This window comes from Echeneis naucrates, chromosome 2 (genome assembly GCF_900963305.1).
Source record: "Echeneis naucrates chromosome 2, fEcheNa1.1, whole genome shotgun sequence".
In the NCBI taxonomy this organism is placed as follows: Eukaryota; Metazoa; Chordata; class Actinopteri; order Carangiformes; family Echeneidae; genus Echeneis; species Echeneis naucrates.
The window spans coordinates 14,649,916-14,657,036 of NC_042512.1; positions in this window are offsets into that span (position 1 = coordinate 14,649,916).

Below are 7,121 nucleotides of genomic sequence, written 5' to 3' on the forward strand. Positions count from 1 at the left end.
ATATTAAAACATTTGTGAAATAAGAAACTCGAATGAGACACTTGCACCTTCAGCAAAAAAATAGAATTCATTCACTTTCATGTCTGTCAAGGCAGAGTCAGGAGACATTTGCCTTGACTAGCATGAAGACGAGTAGAGATTAGAGTATTATCACTTGCAGCTTGCTCAAGTGAAAAGACATAAAACAATCTATTTCTAAACTCTTTTCGAAAGAAAGAATTTTTTATTTTTTTTTTGCCCTTAATTGATATGAATAAAACAATGCAATTGGGATGAAATTGCCACAGAAATAATTTTAATACTTTATATACTTTAACTCAGCTCATTATGCCAATATACAGGCCACCCCTTTTATCCCCTCTAGCGCAGAGGTGTATGAATACATGAATGACAACAGCGTGTCGGTGACAGCGCAGTCCGAGCGCGGTTTACAGGTGGTGATATCAAGATTGGCTCAAAGTCGGGGAATTGGCACACAACAAATCCACAACAAATCTTTCCTTCTAAACACGTTGTCTGGTAGCTTCTCTCTGTATGCACTTTGATAATAAAAGGTAGGTAACAAGTGATTTCTGTGTTCTTGTCAATAATTGGTGAACTAAAGAACCTGTCAGTTTCCTGATGATCCATTAAAATTTCCATTAATTTCTAAATGAAATTATATTTTCTCTGAACATTTTGAGGATCAAATGAAAATCCTGTAGTTTAATGAAAGACACATTTAAGTACGAAAAACGGTCACAGCCGTTTTTAAACTTTAAACTTCTTTTTCATTTGATTTTCATTCAATTTATTAAAGTAAATCTGAACCTTAGTTCATGTGCATTATGAATGACGAGTGCAAAACTGGTGGGTAACCGTGCCCGCTTCGTTATGGTAAAATCTCACCCAGAGGGTCTAAGATTTGTTCTTAAAAATGTGCTGCTTTTTTATTGTGTTTTGCTATTCACCTCCAGTGAGCCTTGTTGGATATGTATGATTAATTAAATCAAAACACCCCAGATAAAGCTGCCTTTTTATTTTCACACTTTTAGTCAGAACACTAGGAGTATTAAAAAAAAAATAAAAAAGGCTCTCCTTTCAAGATATTAAAGTAATTTGGCATCATGGACAATAAAATGTTAAGTTAATCTTTGACAGCTGACATAAACAGATCACTTTGGAGCAACAGCTTAACATAAAAATAGTGCCTGTCTAATCTCCTTCCGACCCCATCTGCAGCAAAATACCTGATGCTAACTGGACCTGAAATGATACTGAGGCATGGGCCCATGCACACAGTTGGTTTCTTTCTGATCTGTACTGTAATTCTCTAAACAGGAATACTATGTGCTTGAGGCAGCACGTATGGTAGGAAAAACTAAACTAAACTTAAAAAAAAAAAAAAAAAAAAAAAAAGGGCCAAGCACACCCATTTTTCTCTTCAGCTCAACATGTGGAGAAAATTTCAGAACACAAAAATAGAAATTGTAGTGTCTTCTTTCTGAGATGTCACTTTTCTCGCAGTGAAACGCAAAATTCAGATTTGTGACAGTTCATCTGCGCTCACTTAAGAAAAAATGGCTTGTTAACTACCTTTGAAAAATAATCTTCTCTTTAAGATGCTCATTATAAATTCTATTAAACTGGCATAATAGAGTGACATTATACTATAAAGTTATCTCCAAAGCCTTAAAAAAAAATGCAAGAAAACTTTTTCTTTATAAAAAGTTTATGGCTGGAAGCGCCACGATTCCCAGCACTTACAAACACCTCATAAGTAAATCAGGAGGAGTTATTTCTCAATTATTTATAAAGGCCTCTTGGTGGATGGCTGTGAGTGAAATGTGCCTCTGTGGGATTTTTTATTTTGTTTCTTTGCAGAATAATTCATAATTGCAAAGAGAGATTTTTTTTTTGTGTGTGCTTTACCTGCGGTACAAAACATTTACCTTTAGCTTACAGGTTATGAACCTGAGTGAAGAAACAAGAATCTGCTGTTCCTCTTCATGGTCATTTTCTCTCTCAGCCATTTGTTCTGTATCTTTAAAAGGAAAGGGAATGTGATGAAACTGCACACTTTGCTCTTATTAGCCCTGTCTTACTGTGAACAGATCTATGTCTGTGCGTTGTGCGATAAGTGTTTACCAAATCCTTTTTTGGTTTGCTGCCTGTTTGTGCAACCTTTTATTAATAAGAAATATGTAGTTGTCTGTTAGTTGAACCAGGAATTACATCTGTCAGAGATTCTAAATGTGACATTTTTGATGTTTGTGATGGTTTGCTTCCACTGTTTCTTCTATAAGATCTAATTATTATGAAGCTGTCTTGTGTGTCATGGTTTGGTTGATGGTTACTGGCTGTAAGTGCAGTGTTTTTCATGCCAAATTTACATTATTAAACAAAAATAAATTCATACTGGATAAAACTTGACACTGTTGTTATTATTGCAATAAAAAAAAATTGTTTCTGCTGTAAAATTGAATATACGACAAATGCCTGACTTCAAATGCCTCCAGTGAAGTTGCCATCACTTTTTCACCTTAAGCAGAGAAGAGTTGGGCTGCGAGTGTACACAACATGAAAAAGGCTGCTGAATAATAAAATAGCAACAAACAATAGCAAGTTAGCTCCCCTTGCGAATACTCGCTGGTATGAAGCAGTTCTCTGGGGAATGGGAAGCCCCCAGGAGGTTCAAAGTCATATTAGATGGGCAGGGATGAGGAAGAGGCTGAATGCTAAGGAGCTGTTGCCGTGGTAACACATCCAGGCCGCGACTTTAATCTGTTTTGTTGGACTAGCAAAGGGAGAAAAATGCACATTTCTTTTAAAGATATCCTTCAGATACACAAATCTTGTTTCCACGTGAAAACAAAAACATATGTTTGTTTTTTTGCTCTCAGCCACGGCGCCTGGGGAAAACGCCACGTTGGCAGGTAATTTTACAGAGCCAGCGCACACAGTAAATGGCGCAAATACAGATGATGGTTGGGCTGTTTACCGTTGGAATGGATATCAGTTAATGGTTGCAGTCCACGTGACGAATTAGGAAAAAAAATATAACAAATCCATCTATCCATCTTCTACCGCTTTTTCCGTTTCCAGGTCGCGGGGCTGCTGCAGCCAATCCGAGCTCACGTCGGGCAAGGTGCGGAGTACACCCTGGACAGGAATATAACAAATCATATTTTGTAAAACTGTATAAACTTTGTCAAACTTGGTTTTCTCATTAATCTGTGATTACGAATATTAAAAATTATTATTGGGGAATCATCCCAGTGTTTATTCAGTGATCAGAAACTTAAGAACTGTTGTTCACTCATAGCATCATCTTTCCTGCATTTGTTTTCAGTCAACAATTTAGCTTTATCTACTTTTTAAGGGAACGATATGGCGGTGATGCCTTTACAGATTGGTTTTGCTCCCACCAAGTGAGGAAAAGGAGTCTTGTTCACTAAAAAAACGACATAAGGGCTTTGGCGAAACAGATGGAGACAGCCCCTGGTGCTGTCTTCAACCCTCGTTCCCTTCAGCTACGCTGGAAATACAACAATATCCCATCAAGCTTAATCTGGAATCCTTTGAAACACAACTTGTTTTCCTCCAAAACAGGTTTTCTGACTACAAAGTAAAATTCATGGTGACTGCAGGCAAACACACAGAAGACCTCGGTATCCTTACTTTGCTTCCCTGTTACTCAGCTCTTCAGCTCTCGTCACTCTGCAGTCCTGCATGCCTCTTTGTATTCTGTATGACATTAGTCTTCTGCCTCCCACACTATTTGTCATGGCTGCCCTCTGCCACAGGGCTCAGTAACGGAAGCCAGATCTAGTAAATGGACAGATATTCTCTGTTGCTTTGTTGTGGGGGGGCCATGGTGCAACAAGGACTGCTCATTTGTCTTCTCTGCAACCTTCTGTCACATAGTCCTCAGACTTCTGCACGCATCCAGTGCAGTTTCGTCTCTTGACATGACGAGGACAGGGAGGACAGCCTCCTCCATCACATACACAGTCTGCAGGGGGTTCTGCCATTTGGACCCACACAATCATAATGCAGGCTCATTGTCTCGGAACAGCCTGAAGCAGTTGTAGGCAACAAGTCCAAGATCCCTGATCTCAGCCTTGGTGAAAGGCAAGATCAACCTACTGAACTGTCAATGGAAAAAGACAGCGAACACTTTAATTTGCCTGTATTTGAATTACACGCACTTTAGTGCAACATTCAGATTGATGCAGCCAAGCAAAGACTGTAAGTAATTGATATATCAAAAATAATAAAAAGAAATGTTAGTACATTAAGTCAAAGATGCAGAAAATTTTATTTAATAAGAAGGATCCACAGCACTTTTCTGATGTTTCTGTAATAGTGCCATCTAGTGGGCATACAGGGTTCATGCATGCATATATATATATATATATATATATATATATATATATATATATATATATATATATATATATATATATATATATATAAATAAATAAACGTGCAGTGAATGAGTTTCAGAAATTGCCAATAGAACAAAGCTATTTTGAAATAACATCGTAAAAGTAAATACTGAATGTATGTATGCCACACATACACACTACTTTCACAAAAGGTAAATAAAAATTCCTCTTCCCATTCTGGGTGGAAATTACATGTTTTTGCCTTCTTACTTGAACCCTCCGCCAGGCTAGCTAGCAAACTAATTCGCGTATCTGGATTGAGAGAGAGGCACTTGCAGAACAGAACAGTAAAAGCACAGGATAGCTCTCTATTATTTTGGAGAGCTACAAGGAAAGTCTCAAAGATCTACCGGTATATCGCAGTCGACAGGTTGTCGAGCCCTGGCCTAAAGTAAGAAATAACACTTTGGAGGTGCAGCTCCATTCAGCTTCTCCCCTGTTTTTACATTTAGTCTATATTGCTCTGGGTGCTGTTGAATAATGCAACTTTTACATTATTTTTGTTCTTTCCAGGAGCCACAGTATATATTCATTCACCTTTACTGACATGGAGCTCTTTGGTAAATAAACCAGTGTGAGCTATAAAACCATCAGGGCATTACTTATTACTCTTTTCCATGTCATGCATACACTTTTCAAACATGGTGCACTGATGCAAAGCGGTTTAAAATGTGTCCAGGGAAGCTGAATCAGATATAACACGGTTCACATTTTTCTTTGGAGCATTCTATCAAACAGGTGAGCAGTACATCGTACCATACTGACCTAAAGATTTGTAGCACAAACACACACATACTTTCTCCTTCACTGAGACCTTTTTTTTTTTTTTTTTTTTTTTTCCCCCCCCCAATTATACAGAAATGAAAACTTAATACAATTAAATTAATGTACAGTTATCATGAAGGTTATCTATTGAGACCAAAAGAGTTTAAAGTTGGACATTTTAACATTGGGGGTCTATGTGATTTGGAATGTGGCACTAAGTTGATGGTTTTCTTTGGGATAAAGATTTATACCTCCAGGGTATAAAAATTAAGCAAACGTGTTAGCTTCATTTCAAAGAAGCCAATGTTTTTGAAGTGTTAATTTCGTTCCTCCGAGGGGTTAAACTTGTCTAACAGCACAGTGAAATCAAATATTGAAGCAAATATTAATTACATAACTAATATTTTTTCTCTGACTGTAAGAAGCCCTGAGAGCTCACAGCAGAATTTCCCCCTTCCCTCCACGCTCAGTCAGAAAGAATGATGTGCAGCCTGATGAACAGCATTCAAAGATGCCAAGATAAAGCGGTGACACAGCAGCTGACATTTTCATCTGACACCTCAGAGCTCTGATGGCTGTAATGACTCCTTTTACTAAAGATGAATGTGATAAAGTTTGGATTCGCATCATGGGAGGAAACGCTTTAGGGTGACATTTCCACCTTGAATGTTCTTGCTGGGGGAGACATATGAGTGATTTATGTCATTAATCATTAATGTCCTTCTGTGGTTTAAAGTTTTCCTCCCCTGTTAGGGCGGAGAATTTGTTTTTTGTTTTGTCTGTTTTTTTCCATGCGATAAATTATTTAGTTGCTAAGTAACTGAAGCTCCTGGAACAGTGTCCAAGGTACAAAGTCTGACATATAGCTTATAAAAACACACAAGTTTGATGTGACACTAAAAAACAGAGAGGAGGTGTTTGCCTTTAAAATTGGAGACAATGCTGTACAAATATATGTGTTCTCCAGTGTTGCTGCCTCAGGAGATGGAGTTTGACTACTTGTGGTAAACTCCTCTCCCAGTAATTTTATCCTTGCTCATGGGGTTGAAACAGTTGCATTTTACTGCGAGAAGTAAAAGCTTGGCCTGTGAAATGGGATGGGAGCTAATATTAATGGGACTGGACTTCACTGCCTTCTTCATTTGGCATTTGTCTTCTCTGTCCTGACCATCTCCAAGCCAAGACCAACAGCTTGCAGTGCTTGGCAAATGTTGTGCATAAATTTCCTGCAGCAGAGGGAAGTGTGAAGAAGTATCAGTCTAACAGGTTTATGCTCTCATCTTTGGCACCTTCTATGTGCTGGTTCAAGATGAGCGTCAAAGTTGTTTCAAGCAATCCGGCAAAAGACACATAACCCTTCCACCGTCTTTTTGACAGTCCTCATGAGGCCTGGCATATTGGGGATGTCCTATGGAGAAAAGCTATTTATGCCACTGAGCTTTAAAGTTTCGGTCTTGAAAGCAGTGACACTTGTGGGAACCCAGTAAAATCTTTAAATAAGTTAACCAGTTTTTGTCATGCATGAGAGCTTTTTCTTCTTTTTTCTCTCCTTTCTTTTTTGGCAGTTTCATTTAAGAAGCAGTCATGCACAATTTGCCGAATCAAAAGACTTAAGTTTCTCTCAGAAGGAAAATGGATGAATAAATAAATAAAATAACTTTTTGTGAGGAGCTCTCAGGGTGTCTCTCTTCCCCTGCTGTCATCCCGACTTTGCAACAGATCATCACTCTGCCCTCTCATTAAAACTGCACTTTATAACTTTTTAACGTCTTTGGACTGTTTATGATCTTTATTGCAGTAACACAAATGTGTAATGTTCAGCAGCATGGGTGCAAAATTTAGGCTGTTTGATTAAATATTATTGCATAAAAATAATGAAACTGACTAAACAATTAGCTAATTTGTTTTATAGCTTCTGAACGAGAA